Source organism: Schistocerca nitens, chromosome 3 (genome assembly GCF_023898315.1).
Source record: "Schistocerca nitens isolate TAMUIC-IGC-003100 chromosome 3, iqSchNite1.1, whole genome shotgun sequence".
In the NCBI taxonomy this organism is placed as follows: Eukaryota; Metazoa; Arthropoda; class Insecta; order Orthoptera; family Acrididae; genus Schistocerca; species Schistocerca nitens.
This window is the reverse complement of record NC_064616.1, coordinates 478354567-478371143: the sequence shown is the minus strand read 5'-3', so window position 1 is coordinate 478371143 and position 16577 is coordinate 478354567.

Below are 16577 nucleotides of genomic sequence, written 5' to 3'. Positions count from 1 at the left end.
GCGACGTCATCCACATGGGTACTAAAATAAATACGATAAATTTTGAGTATACGATAAATCGCACAAATCTAAGGGCTGTCAATTCGACTAAATACCTAGGAATTGCAATTACGAGCAACTTAAACTGGAAATACCACATAGATAATATTGTGGGGAAGACGAAACAAAGACTGCGCTTTGTTGGCAGAACACTTAGAAGATGCGACAAACCCACAAAAGAGACAGCCTACATTACACTTGTCCGTCCTCTGCTGGAATACTGCTGCGCGGTATGGGATCCTTACCAGGTCGGATTGACGGAGGACATCGAAAAAGTGCAAAGAAGGGCACCTCGTTTCGTGTTATTGCGCAATAGGGGTGAGAGTGTCACTGATATGATAGGCGAGTCACTGGAAGAAAGGCAGTTTTCTTTGCGGCGAGACCTATTTACGAAATTTCAATCACCAACTTTCTCTTCCGAATGCGAAAATATTTTGTTGTCACCCACCTACGTATGGAGAAATGATCATCGTAATAAAATAAGAGAAATCAGAGCTCGAACGGAAAGATTTAGGTGTTCGTTTTTCCCAAGCGCCATTCGAGAGTGGAATGGTAGACAAGTAGTACGAAAATGGTTCGGTGAATCCTCTGCCAGCCACTTAAGTGTGAATTGCAGAGTAACCATGTAGATGTGGATGTAGATGTAGAAGCCATGGACCCAAGTTGTCAACAAGGCGCCGGCCGGGGTGGCCGAGCGGTTCTAGGCGCTTCAGTCAAGAACCGCGCGACCGCTACGGTCGCAGGTTCGAATCCTGCGTCGGGCATGGATGTGTGTGATGTCCTTAGGTTAGTTATGTTTAACTAGTTCTAAGTTCTAGAGAACTGATGACCTCAGATGTTAAGTCCCATAGTGCTCAGAGCAATTTGAACCATTTGTCAACAAGGCACTGTGCAAGCTGGTGGTGGAGCTGTGCTTTCGTGGAATGGACTGTGTTCTGTGGTCCATCTGAACCGATCATTGACCGGAAACGGGTATTTACGGCTCCACGGATACCATTTGCAGCCGTTAATGGAATTCAAATTCCCAAACAACGATGGAATTTTTATGGGTGGCAGTGCACCATATCGCCGGGACACAGTTGTTCGTAATTGGTTTGAAGAACGTTCTGAACAGTTAGAGCGAATGATTTGGCCTCCCAGATTGTCCGGCATCAGTCCCATCGAACATTTATGGGATATAATCGAGAGGTCAGTTCATGCAGCCGGCCGAAGTGGCCGTGCGGTTAAAGGCGCTGCAGTCTGGAACCGCAAGACCGCTACGGTCGCAGGTTCGAATCCTGCTTCGGGCATGGATGTTTGTGATGTCCTTAGGTTAGTTAGGTTTAAGTAGTTCTATGTTCTAGGGGACTAATGACCTCAGCAGTTGAGTCCCATAGTGCTCACAGCCATTTTTGTCAGTTCATGCACAAATCCTGCACCGGTAACACTTTCGCAATTAAGGACGGCTATAGTGGCAGCATGGATCGTTATTTCTGCCGGGGACTACCAGCGACTTGTTGAGTTCATGACACGTCGAGCTGCTCCACTACGCCGGGCAAAAGGAGGTCCAACACGATATTAGGCGGTAAAAACGTAAACGTAAACGTCGTGTGACTAGGGCCTCCCGTCGGGTGGACCGTTCGCCGCGTGCAAGTCTTTAGATTTGACGCCACTTCGGCGACTTGCGCGTCGATGGGCTCATGACGACTTTTTTTCTGTTCGGTATTGTTCCTTGCGTTTGGTCTGCGCGGACGTCACAAGACATCCATTCACTTTGATCGTTGATTCCTTTACTCAGTTTTTTATTACAGAGGGCGAGCAGCCCTCTGACCGAACACGGTGAGTTACCGTGCAGGCGTATTAGGACAATTCAACACACAGTCCCTGAGCGGAGAAAATCTCCGGCCCAGCCGGGAATCGAACCCGGGCCCTTAGAATTGACATTCTGTCGCGCTGATCACTCAGCTACCGGGGGCGGACATATTAGGAGGTATCCCATGACTTTTGTCACCTCAGTATACTTCGCAGCAAGCATTGGTTTTTCATCACTGACTGAAACATTTTTAACCTGTACAATGGTGAACCACTAGATTTGCAAATAATATTGAACTTTAAAGGTCATATAATTTTATGAACGTTGAGCTGAAAGCTTTTGATCTTTTGATAGAGGAAAATCGGGAATGCCCAACATAGCTTACATAGCATTCTGTTAAAAAAAAAAGGATATTGATTTGGTGTTGTTATAGTACTCAGTCCGAAAACTGGTTTGATGCAGCTCTCCAAGCTAGTTTATCCTGTGGAAGACTTTTCATCTCTGCATAACTACCACAACCTACATCCAGTCGGATCTGCTAACTGTAGCCAAGCCTTGATCTCCCTCTGCAATTTGTACCCTTCACACTTCCTTCCATTCCATTACCAGAGTGAAGCCGCAGGATGTGTTCTATCAATCGAGTCCATCTTTTAGCCAACTTGTGACACAAATTTCTTTTTCTTCAATTCTTTTCAGTCGGTATATCTCTACCATAACCATTCCTGCTTCTGGAGCTTTCCACTTCTCGTCTTGCCATTCCTGCTTTGCCGTTTTGCGCTTCGTGCTGTCTCATTTTTAGGCGGCTGTAACCTCTTTGCCCGCTTAATAACCTGCATTTTTTATTTTCTCTTTGTGTCAATTAAATACAGTTTCTCTCAAGGTAGACATGAATTTCTAGTTGGTTTTCCATTTGCCTATTCGATTCTCTGTTACCGTCGCTATTGCAGTACTCAAAGTTACCCACTCGTTTTCTATTGTACAAGGGCGTGCTCAAAAGCCATTCCAGGCGCTCGTGTGTGGTCTGGCATTGTCATGCTGAAGGAGAGGCTGCTTCATGAGTGGACACACTCTTCGAGTTAGAAATCCCATTATAGCACGCTGTTTCTCGTGCACCGGCGTTGTTAGGTTACACAACGCCATGTTACACGCTACAATTCGGAGCCGTTACCAGCAGTTGGCTGCAAATACACTGATGAGCCAAAACATTATGACCACCTGCTTAATAGCTTGTTTGTCCGGTTTGGGAAAGAAATAAATGTTCAAATGTGTGTGAATTCTTATGGGACTTATTAACTGCTAAGGTCAGTAGTCACTACGCTTACACACTACTTAACCTAAATTATCCTAAGGACAAACACACAAACCCGTGCCTGAGGGAGGACTCGAACCTCCGCCCGTTCAAAATGGTTCAAATGGCTCTGGCACTATGGGACTTAACTTCTGTGGTCATCAGTCCCCTAGAACTTAGAACTACTTAAGCCTAACTAACCGAAGGACATCACACATATCCATGCCCGAGGCAGGATTCGAATCTGCGACCGTAGCAGTCGCGCGGTTCCGGACTGCGCGCCTAGAACCACTAGACCACCGCGGCCGGCGAACCTCCGCCGGGACTGGAAAGAAATGCATCACTGGTTCTGCATATCAGGTATCCGACAGTTTGTTGGCAGGTTTGTGGAGGTATGAGGCATTAGATGTTTACGGCCACGTCGTGTAATTCGCGTAAAACCGGCCGGTGTGGACGAGCGATTCTAGGCACTTCAGTCCCTAACCACGCGACTGCTACGGTCGCAGGTTCGAATCCCGCCTCGAGCATGGATGTGTGTGATGTCCTTAGGTTAGTTCGGTTTAAGTAGGTCTAAGTTCTAGGGGACTTACGATCTCAGATGTTAAGTCCCATAGTGCTCAGTACCATTTGAACCATTTTTGAACAAATTCGCGTAAATAACAGGCCGTTGATTTGCGTACACTGTGATGGCGTCCGATAGCGACCCAGATGGGTTCCATAGGACTTAACATCAGGCGAATTTGGCGGCCGAGATATCAATGTTGAGTCCTCTGTAAAGCATCTCAAACCAATGTGGCATGGTTTTAGCTTCGAAACACGGACAATTGTACTGCTGAAAGACGACATCGCTGTCGGGGAAAACATCAGGCTTGAAGTGATGCAAGTGGTTCGCAGCTGTCAACGTATCTTCGATTAGTACCACAGGTCCCATGCAAACGTCGGAGAACGCCTCCCATAGCATAATACTGTTCCCACCAGCCTGCGTCCGTGGCGCGCTGCACGTTTCGAGCCGCCGTTCACCTCGATGACGTCGTTTGTGGAGATTGCCATCGACCTAGTGTAGCGAAAATGTGATTCGTCCGAAGAGCCGACACGTTTTCATTGATCGACGGGCGATTCCCGATAGTCCCGCGTCCATTGCGATCGTAAATGACGATGTCGTTGGGTCAACATATGGACACGTAGGGGTGGTCTACATCTACATCCAGTCTCCGCAAGCCACCTGACGGTGTGTGGCGGAGGGTACCTTGAGTACCTCTAAAGGTTCTCCCTTCTATTCCAGTCTCGTATTGTTCGTGGACAGAAATATTGTCGGTATGCCTCTGTGTGGGCTCTTATCTCTCTGATTTCATCCTCGTGGTCTCTTCGCGAGATATACGTAGGAGGGAAGATATGTTCTCGAAACTTCAACAAAAGCTCGTACCGAGCCACTGAGCGTCTCTCTTGCAGAGTCTTCCACTGGAGTTTATTTCTCATCTCCGTAACGCTTTCGCGATACTAAATGATCCTGTAACGAAGCGCGCTGCTCTCCGTTGGATTTTCTCTATCTCTTCTATCAACCCTATCTGGTACGGATCCCACACCGGTGAGCAGTATTCAAGCAGTGGGCGAACAAGTGAACTGTAAACTATTTCCTTTGTTTTCTGACTGCATTTCCTTACGATTCTTCCAATGAATCTCAGTCTGGCATCTGCTTTGCCGACGATTAATTTTATATGGTCATTCCATTTTAAATCGTTCCTAATGCCTACTCCCAGGTAATTTATGGAATTAACTGCTTCCAGTTGCTGACCTGCCATCTTGTAGCCAAATGATAAAGGATCTTTCTTTCTATGTATTCGCAGCACATTACACTTGTCAACATTGAGATTCAATTGCCATTCCCTGCACCATGCGTCAATTCGTTGCAGATCCTCCTATATTTCAGTACAATTTTCCATTGTTACAGTCTCTCAATATACTACAACATCATCTGCAAAAAGCCTCAGTGAACTTCCGTTGTTATCCACAAGGTCATTTATATATATTGTGAATAGCAACGATCCTATGATACTCCACTGCGGCACACCTGAAATCACTCTTAGCTCGGAAGACTTCTCTCCATTGAGAATGACATGCTGCATTCTTTTATCTAGGAACTCATTAGTCCAATCACACAATTGGTCTGATAGTCCATATGCTCTTACTTTGTCCACTAAACGACTGTGGGGAACTGTATCGAACGCCTTGCGGAAGTCAAGAAACACGGCATCTACCTGGGAACCCGTGTCTATGGCCCTCTGAGTCTCGTGGACGAATAGCGTGAGCTGGGTTTCACACGATCCTCTTTTTCGGAACCCATGCTGATTCCTGCAAAAATGGTTCAAATGGCTCTGAGCACTATGGGACTCAACTGCTGAGGTCATTAGTCCCCTAGAACTTAGAACTACTTAAACCTAACTAACCTAAGGACATCACAAACATCCATGCCCGAGGCAGGATTCGAACCTGCGACCGTAGCGGTCTTGCGGTTCCAGACTGCAGCGCCTTTAACCGCACGGCCACTTCGGCCGGCTGATTCCTGCAGAGTAGATTTCTAGTCTCCAGAAAAGTCATTATACTCGAACATAATACGTGTTCCAAAATTCTACAACTGATCGACGTTAGAGATATAGGTCTATAGTTCTGCACATCTGTTCGACGTCTCTTCTTGAAAACGAGGATGACCTGTGCCGTTTTCCTATCTTTTGGAACGCTACGCTCTTCTAGAGACCTACGGTACACCGCTGCAAGGAGGGGGCAAGTTCCTTCGCGTACTCTATGTAAAATCGAACTGGTATCCCATCAGGTCCAGGGACCTTTTTCTCTTTTGAGGGATTTTAATTGTTTTTCTATCCCTCTGTCATCTATTTCAATATCTACCATTTTGTCATCTGTGCGACAATCTAGAGAAGGGACTACAGTGCAGTCTTCCTCTGTGAAACAGAAACGGAGCTCCACATTCAACAACGTGCATTGAACGGTGTGCTCCGAAACACTTGCGTGCACCAGCACTGTGCTCTTTCGCCAGAGATGCTACTTTGCAGGGCAAACAAGCCTCCGAACCCCACGTTCTGTGAAGAGTCGTTAAACGTGCAACGATTTAGCGCCTAGTGGTAGTTTCACTGTCTTTTTACCTCTTTGCTTAGATGATCACGGCAGTAGCACGTGAACATTCGACCAGCTCGCAGTTTTAGAGATACTTGTTCACAGTTTCTGCGAAATACTAATCTGTCCTTTGTCAAAGTCACTTATTTCAGTGGATTTCCCCATTTGAAGCCCATGTCTTCGCTAGTGTGATCCCCCGTCCGTGTCTGCCCCGCTTGCAGACTTCTGTTACGGGTCACGTCATAATGTTTTGGCTTATCACGTATGCGTACATGAAGGATAAAGGTGTAGAACGTTGATAACGTTTGTTTTATTTAAAATTGTCACAAAAAAATTCGGGCTCATTACTTTCCAGCACACCCTCTTATTACTTTCCCCTGTTTCAGTTAATCGTCCAGTGCACCGTTTGAAACTCTTTACACACTCTGGTTCTTTCAACATATCGCAGTCGTACTTTTCTGCAGGTTCTGCAGTTTTATCTGCAGTTCATAACCAATAAATTATGTTCAGAACCTACATCAGCATCTGAAAATGTTTTGTAGGCTAAAATACGTTTTTCGAATTTCTGTCTTTGCATTCTGTAATCTATCGTAAACCTTCCGGTTTTTCTAGTTCTCTTCCACGTATTCAACGTTCTAGTGTTTGCAATGATTGAATTGTGCTACGTGCAAAGTTCTAGATGGTGGATTCCCCTTCCATTTCTTTCCCCGAGTCTACGTTTCCCTGCTATTTTTCCTTCTCCTCCTTTTCCTGCTATCGAATTCCAGTTCCTTATCACAATTAAATTTTCGTCTCCTGTAACTGTTTTTTAGCACATCATCCATACGTTCAATCTCTTCGTTATAAGCGGAGCTAGTAGGTATATGAACTTTTAGTACTGTGTTAGCTTTGTATCTATATTGGTCACTATAATGCGTTCGCTAGGCTGTTCGTAATTACTCACCCGCATTTCCATTTTCTTACTAGTTATTAGCCTTAATACTGTATTACCGCTATTTGATTCCGCGTTGGTAAATCTGTACTCAGCTGTCCAGAGGTCCTGTTCTTCCTACCACTCCATTTCACGAATTCTCGTGGTATCTGGTTTCAACTTACAATCCGAACCGTAGAACGTTAATGTTATTTTTCGTGATGACAACGTACTCGTGAGTAGTCCCCGCCCGGAGATCCGAATGGGAGACTGTTTTACTTCCGGAACAGTTTACTCGTCATTGAACCACACAGTGGACCTGCATATCCACTGGAATAATAAAGGCTGGAGTTTCCCATAGCTTTCAGTCGTTGCAGATTCAACATAGCAAGGTCATGTTGGCTAATGATCCAAGGCTAGATCAATGAAAGACCCTATAGCTACTGAATCTACTGCAAATGATTAGTCGGCTTTTCATATATCTTCGGTACCATAAAGCGTTCAAATTAGTCTGGACTCTTTACTAATAGCTCTCCGATGTGGCTGCACCTACGGTACGGCTACCTGCAACGATGAGGCACGCTAGTCATTCCACCGTGGCAACGTCTATAGTCTGTGCGGGTCGTTTGAATTTGTCAAACCAATATTTATGTCACAGATTTGTTGATGTGACGATTTTCCGCAGCAAGTACATACATGGTAACAATTACTAAACCATTTAAAAAAACTTAAACAAGTTACAAACTCCAGCGTACACACACTTTATTCAACATGTAAATGTCACTGCAGATATTAGGATTTAGGTTATGACATGTTTGTTATGCCTGCCATCAATGGCGATGATGTGGCGCAGACGAATAGCGAAATTGTCCATGAACCGCTAAAGTGTCGGAAAATCGATGCTGTCGATGGCCCCCTGAATGGCTGTTTTTAGCTCAGCAGTGGTTTTGGGGATATTGCTGTACTCCTTGTACAGGGTGGCGCAGATGGATCGGGTGGTTTTGAAGTGGACTGTACGTCTGGAGGGGGGGAGCCAGGTGTTCGGCGACTTCGTCCTGTGGTGGGGGGGGGGGGGGGGGACGGGAAGTTTCAGTTGCAGGCTGGCAGTCAGTCGCGATGGCTACGTGGTCCGTTGAGCATCGTGTTTTCGCAGTGGAAGAGTTCATACGCAATAACGAGTCAATTGTTGCTGTGACGCGTGCCTTTCGCCGGCGTTTCAAATCCCACCTCGCGGTAGTGTTCCTAAGCGAGATACGATATTGAGTTGGGTGCATAATTTCCGCACTACTGGTTCATGTGCTCCAAAATGGACGCCTAGACCGCCAACAATAACAACGCCTGAGAACGTGGAGCGTGTGAGACGCGATGTCACTGCGAGCCCACGTCGATCAACGAGACGTCGTGCTCAAGCTCTTGGAATGTCACGTCGGAGCCTTCAAAGGATTCTTAACGAAGAACTGAAATTCCACCCCTATAAAATCCTGTTGGTACAGAAGATTCTCCCAACAGACCATCTTCAAAGGCTTCAGTTTAGCCAACAGATGTTGGAGTTATTGGAAGATGTAAACCTGATTATCATGATGTCTGACGAGGCTCACTTTCACATTAACGGATACGTAAACAAGCAAAATTGCCGTTACTGGGCCGACACTAACCCAAGAGATCTACACCAACGGCCTCTCCATAGTGACAAAGTGACGGTTTGGTGTGGGGTTTCTAAGGTAGGGATAATTGGTCCTTACTTTTTTGAAAATGAAAGGGAGCAGGCGGTTACTGTTAATTCGCAGCGTTATGTGAACATGATTGAAAATTTTCTTCTCCCACAACTTGAAGAGAACAATTACGACATGGGCAATATGTGGTTCCAACAAGACGGGGCAACTGCACATACCGCTAGGATATCAATGCAAGCTGTACGCGCTCTGTTCCCTGGCCGTTTGATTTCCCGTAATGGAGATGTCCATTGGCCCCCTCGCTCACCGGACCTCACGGTATGTGACTTTTTCTTATGGGGCTATTTAAAAGCAAGGGTCTACATGAACAAACCCCGGACCATTCAGGAGTTGAAGGCAGCAATTCACACCGAAATCACATCAATTCCTGGTGATGTGCTTGAGCGGGCAATGCGGAACGTTAAGGACCGACTCCAAGAATGCGTCGCTCGAGAAGGAGGGCATTTGATGGATGTAATTTTTAAAAACTAACATTACTATTTTTTTGTTAATAAACTTCCATTGTAACTACACGTTTTGCACTTTATTTCAATCCAATACCTTTACAATTGACAGTTTGACAAGTATTTTAAAACCACCCGATCCATCTGCGCCACCCTGTACTTTTAGCAGTTGTTGTGTAAATGTATTTTGCTACGATTTTTTTGCTGTCCAGCAGATCCCTGCTGAACTCTGCCTAAATTTTGCAACACACTTAACACTTTGTTTTCTCTTCGCTTTTGTGAAGACGCGGTAAAGAATAAAAGCTTCACAGTAATGTTTTCAGTGGTCCTATCAAAACTACTGTAGAAGTCTACTCTGTATTACAGAGCATTGCCTCAAGTTTACATGAAAGGACAGAAAAAGTAAAGGAAATTATTGACACATGTGATGAAGGAAATTTAGCCAGCCTTTGAAAGTGAAATGTACTCATTTTACACTGTTAATAGCAATTATACCAATAAGTGGCTGACTTAATACAGTGGTATGTCTGTGTTTCAGTAGTTAACTCCGGAAAAAGAGCCAGAGATGCAAATGGTGGAAAAACTGTTATTTTTAAGAGGTGTTAATATTGTTATTGATGTCTGTGTACTCTTCGATTAAATAAGCGCCTTGTGAGCATACTACATGATGATGTCTGCAACTTTGGCAGGGAAAAGTGTTGCTGAAAAGTGGCACATGAGTAGTATTGTTGATTCCATTGAACTGTTGCAAGTGGCACAGTACTATTTTACCACATCTGCACATAATGCAGCTGTAGAGAGAATCTTTTTTCTGCTACATATTCAGTGGACGAGAGCAGAATAAGCTTATATCCGAAAATGTAAGGCTGTTGTTGACTGTACTGTAAAACGTGAAAAGTGTAAAGTGTTCAGTACCATGTCAGAATTATCTGAAAAACGATTTTCAAAAAAATTCCGGTGAAATGAAAAATATGGGAAATAAATCATATTAGCTTAATTACCCCAGTATTTGAACATTGAAATAAGGTAACCCTAATATTTCGTTATGTTCCAGATGCGTTTCGCCTTTTGTATTAAGGCATCTTCAGTGGGTTTAATCAGGAATAATGCAGTTCTGTTGTTATATGCGGTACTTGTAAATTAAAAAACACTGCACACCATAATTAATTATTTCTTACAGGAATTCATTAGCCCGGCCGAAATCTGCTCACGGGTTAGAGGTCACATTATCACTTCATTGTTTTATGAAACATAGATATCTTGCTTTATTTTGTAGTTTTCATATTTCGTTAGCTAACTGTTGTGGAACACTGTGCGGCTGGTCCCGGCGGAGGTTCGAGTCCTCCCTCGGGCATGGGTGTGTGTGTTTGTCCTTAGGATAATTTAGTGTGTAAGCTTAGGGACTGATGACCTTAGCAGTTAAGTCCCATAAGATTTCACACACGTTTTTTATTTGTTGTGGAACACCACTACTGATCTGTCGCGCGAACTGCAGATTTGTGTCGTAACACTGCTCACGTTGTGTATACAAGTGTTGCCAGTCTAACTAATGCTCCCTTCTCTCTCTCTCTCCCTCTCTCTCTCCTTCTCTCTATCTGTGTGTGTGTTGGAGTGGGGGGGGGGGGAAGGGTGAGTGTGTGTGTGTGTGTGTGTGTGTGTATAGGGTTGCCAGGCGTCCTGCATTATCCGGACATGTCCGGGTTTTTACGGCCGTGTCCGGCCAAATATGTACAACTCCGGCCTCTCTAGCTTTTGTTAGAACATTTAGCTATGGAATGTAGAATGCATAACTAAGGCCAATTCCAAGTTAATAAGGTAAGTTAGGAAGACTGAGCACTTAGATCTTATCATAACTGCCAAATTACAAGCCTGTGTACTGATTGCCTATTTAGTTAAAGCTTGTTTAATGTTGATGTGGCAATAGACTGACTGTAACTGATTATTAATTAACGACTGAAATACCCAATGGACTCTATTTCTATTTAAAATAGGTAGTCCGGCTTTCAGGGAAAAATGTCCGGCCAAACATAACACCGGCTTTTCTTTTTTCGGGCCTGGGACACTACGCGTCCACCTGTGGTTGTGCGTGTGTGTGTATAAGAGTGTATATTTGTCTTCAGATTCTTTCTTCAGAGATATAAAAATAAGTTTACACATTGGGAAAGAGTGGTTGTACTTTATGCGGAAGAAAAGTCGCACTACCAAACGTGCGAAATTTATCTATTTGCGAACTACTTTCATATTTATTACAAGCTAATCACTCCAAGTGGACTCTCAGAATTTTTTATTGTTGATAGTCGTCGCTATGAAACACGCAAGTAAACTCTACGCAGTACGCGTGCACTTAGTAGGGTCTCTCGAAGGATGGGACGCATTATCACACGTCATCCTTTTTTGACAGAAGTCACATACGCGAAATACACGCTTTTCTGGAGATACAGGCGTCATGCGCATGTTCAACGCGAAAGCAGAAAGACGTCGTGTGGAGATACGGTCCGCATTCTGGGAATCACTGGTGTTTATTTCACCTAGCGGACAAACCTGTAATGGGATCACAGCTGCGCGAGTCCACCGTCAGTTGGCAGCGCCTGTGTGAGAATACAGAGAGCCGGTAGCCTGCCCGCTGACTCACCGCGCGGTCCGTCGGTCACACGCTGCGCAGCTGCAGTTGCACACAGAGCTCCCTGGTTTTTAACCCACTAGCCAAGGCGCAAGGCACCAGTAGCCGGCTGCTCTGCAGTTTTCCGCAAACGAAAAGAACCCCGTAGTAGTCGCGCGGACTGACAGTCTACACGGATGATCTCTTTCTTTCCTTTTAATCTATGCAGCCAAAACCTGCCGCAAGGCAGACAACTCAATGGTGATGATGATTAATCTCGTACCTAGGAATCACATGACCCGTATACCTTCCTACAATCAGCAGTACTACGTTAATCCTTTGTTTCATTTGGACTGGAGCAGCGGTAGTGGAGTGGTCAACAATTGCGAACTCAAAGAGTCCCGCGCGATCAGTGGCGTTCCGTGTATTTACGGCGTTGGCCTTAGGAGTAATGGTAAAAGGTAAGCCGTTATTGTTAATTCTCAAGGGGTTTCTTATTATTCAGTCCAGAACCGCGCTGCTGCTACGGTCACAGGTTCGAATCCCGAATCCTGCCTGGAGCATGGATGTGTGTGATGTCCTTAGGTTAGGTTTAAGTAGTTCTAAGTCTAGGGTACTGATGACCTCAGATGTTAAGTCCCATAGTGCTTGGAGCCATTTTTTCGAACCTGTTTGTCGAGTCTCAGAGAGATAAATTTTCATAACACAGTGGCTCCAATGTTAAGACTGTAAGTGAAATTGAAGCTCTAATGGGTTTGCTGTCTTTGGCTGGAATGATGAATGCTGACCATCTATTAGTTCATTGTTTCGTTAGGTTCTTAATTATTTTATTTATTTATTTTTATTTTTTTGCAGAGTGGGTGCATATGAAAGAGAGTCTGAGAGAATTAGAAGGTCGCTTGCTGAGGTTTTGGCAGAGAGTGATCATGAAGGCGACTGTGATGACGATGTGAAGAAACTGTAGATGAGGCAGAAGAGCAACCTGAAAATTCTGATACAGAACAAGAAGTTGATTGGTTGGTTGTGGGGAAGGGACCAAACAGCGAGGTCATCGGTCCCATCGGATTAGGGAAGGCTTGGGAAGGAAGTCGGTCGTGCCCTTTCAAAGGAACCATCCCGGCATTTGCCTGAAGCGATTTGGGGAAATCACGGAAAACCTAAATTAGAATGGCCGGACGCGCCTTTGAACCGTCGTCCTCTCGAATGCGAGTCCATTGTCCTAACCACTGCACCACCTCGCTCGGTAAACGAGAGGTGTCAGATGGTGAAGACGCTATTGACAATATCACAAACGGTCCGGTGTGTGTTGGAAAAGGTCAGGTTACGAAATGGAATAAACATGTACCTCCCAAAAACGTTAGAACCAAGTCCGAAAATATAATAACCCATATTCCTGGTGTAAAGCCTACTGTAAAACATCTGAAAAAGCCAACTGAAATTTGGAAGCACTTTTTTACTGGTTATATTTCCAGTACAATAGCAGAAAACACGAACCTTTTTAGCCGGCCGTTGTGACCGAGCGGTTCTAGGCGCTTCAGCCCGGAACCGCGCGCTGCTAGTACGGCCGCAAGTTCGAGTCCTGCCTCGGGCATTGATGTGTGTGATGTCCTTAGGTTAGTTTGGTTTAAGTAGTTCTAAGTCTAGGGGACTGATGACCTCAGATGTTAAGTCCCGTAGCGCTTGGAGCCATTTTTTCGAACCTGTTTATCGAGTCTCAGAGAGATAAATTTTCATGAGACAGTGGCTCCAACGCTACGACTGCAAGTGAAATTCAAGCTCTAATGGGTTTGCTGTATTTGGTTGGAATGATCAATGCTGACCATCTAAATGTAGACGATCTATGGAAGACTGACGGCACATGGGTAGAAATTTTCAGGCTCACCATGTCACTGTCTAGATTTCGCTTCATTCTCAGATATCTGCGATCTGATGACAAGTTGACAAGAGAAGAATGTCACGTTAACTTCAATAAGAAACATTTTTCGCATGTTTGTCCAGAACTGCAAAACAGCGTGTACCGTACTTTCTTCGAATACCACACAATCGACGAGAAGTTAGAGGCATTTCGAGGCAATTATCGGGTTAAACAGTATGTACCCAGCAAATCGAACAAATACGGAATAAAAATATTTGCTCTTTGTGACGCCAGGATGTATTATACTACTGATATGGAAGTGTATGTTGGAGCACAACCAGAGGGGCCTTATTATGTAAGTAATACTCCAGCTGCTGAAGTTCAGAGGCTGTGTACCTCCATCAAAGGAACTGGCAGGAATATCACAGTGTATAATTGGTTTACAAGTGTTCACTTGGTTGAAACACTGAAAAAAAAATTGTCTACTAAGTTTATAAGGAAGCATACGAAATAACAAAAAAGGAGCTGCCGCTTGAATTCACGAGGCCAAGTGGCTTCAAATATGTTTGCCTTCAGAAAATCTTGCACTCTTTTATCGTATATTCCTAAGAAAGGTATCCAGTCTTCACTGTGACGACAGTGTTGTAGAAGCGACGGGCAAAGCAGAAATGATAGTCATGTATAATAAGACGAAATGAGGCATAGACATGTGTAACAAGTTGTGAGTTGTCTACAGTTACGCAACATACGCCTGTGGCATATGGTCGTATTTTATTCGTTATCAATTCTTTAATGATTCATGCTTCTAACAACCTAGACAGCTGCACTCTACGAAGAGTTTTTCTGCGCTAGTTGCCTTATGAACTTGTTACAGGACACGTGTTAGTCCGAGCTGTCATGAGTAACAAATCGTATAATATTCCTTCAAGGATCTGTGAAATTTTCCAAACTGAAGCGAAAGCAAGGCTCACCGAACACCCTAACAGAGGACAAACGCATCAGGTACGGCTGCTGCTAAAATAAATATCTCTGTTCGAAACATACTAGTGTTATTTGTTCAGACTGTTTATAAACGGACTGTGACTGAACTGCATAAACTAAAGAACTGTTGTAACCAATGTGGGCCCTTCATCCCGTTTACGATATTGTCACACAACATTTTCATAATCACAAATAAATATTATTACCTACTCTGAAACACAATTTCAGTGGAACTGGACGGAATTTGTAGCTTTATAAAATGTATGTATTGAAAACATTAAAATTAAACATAGTACATTACATATTCACAATTACTTTGTTCATTTTTACTTGTAAATTTATATGTTATCTCCATACAACACACAGTTAAAATAATGAAGTTGTTTTAAAACTTGAGTGGAAGTCTGTTGTCTGTAAACTCGAGAAAAGCGGATTGCATATAGCGGAGCCAAAACATAAGTTTCGGAAAATGATAGTGCACAAAGAGGGGAAAATTTTGTAAAAGGGTTAATATGTGAAACTTTCTATCACAATACAGAGGTAACTATAGTTCTTCTCAATGCACTAATGTAATTTTTAAGGACAGTCGATAGGCATGAAACCACTCGTCTAAAACAGAAACAGAAATTCAAATTTAAGTGGTATGAGATGGGAGAGATGGGACAACCTGTGAGATTTTCTTATCAATATGGAATCAACTTTGGAGGCTGCCTTTTCGATGCCTCTCGGAATTGTCCAATGAAAAGCGGGTCGTGTGACGTATCTAACAGACATCGAAATGTCGTTGGTTTTATTTTTGGAGAGGATACGCCCTGAGTAAAACACAATTTTTGTTTTTCTTTTTATTCTCCAGATATGTTTCGCTGAAATTTCAGCATAACCAGTGGGCTTTTTGCTGCCTTCTACAAAACAGTAAAAATGGTTCTTGCTGCCTGTACACATATAAATTTGAGTTTCTAAGGCGGTATTTACATATTTAAAAAAGAAGACAAAATTTTATATGTATACCATGTTACCACATCCTGTGTATTGCCTGGATTTTATGTAATTTAATGCAGTTGTTTTGTCTGACAGTTTGTCATCTGCAACCACATAAAACTTAATGCAGAACAGTTATTTACTTCGAAAATTTACTAGCTGGTTTCCAGTATATGCTGCACAGACTGAACAAAACTCCACCCAGTGAGGACAACAACAAAAATAAATTACAGACAATCAAACAAATAGCTATAGAGAATGGAAATAATACAAACATTAAAGAGAAACTGAATGAGAAAATTAAAACAAAAGTAAGGGAGGCACCTATCACACAAAAACAACCAACCTGTTACCAACTTACAAACAGACACAAAGAACATAAACACACATAATACAAGCCGGCCGTTGTGGCCGTGCGGTTCTAAGCGCTTCAGTTTGGAACCGCGTGACCGCTACGGTCGCAGGTTCGAATCCTGCCTTGGGCATGGATGTGTGTGATGTCCTTAGGTTAGTTAGGTTTAAGTAGTTCTAAGTTCTAGGGGACTGATGACCTCAGATGTTGAGTCCCATAGTGCTCAGAGCCATATTTGAACACGTAACACAAACACACACAAGCACTCATTAACAAGGAAACATAAAATTCGCAAATGCAGCAACACAACCCCCCCCCCCCACACTCACACAAACTAATGAATGAAGAAAACTATCAAACAAAAAAAGCCATAATTGAAGGAAAAGAGGTGTTAAATGAATACACAGTTCTCAGCAATGAAACTGTTGTCTACCCTCAAAGAACTATCAGACAACACCAACCCAAAAACACCCCAAACCAC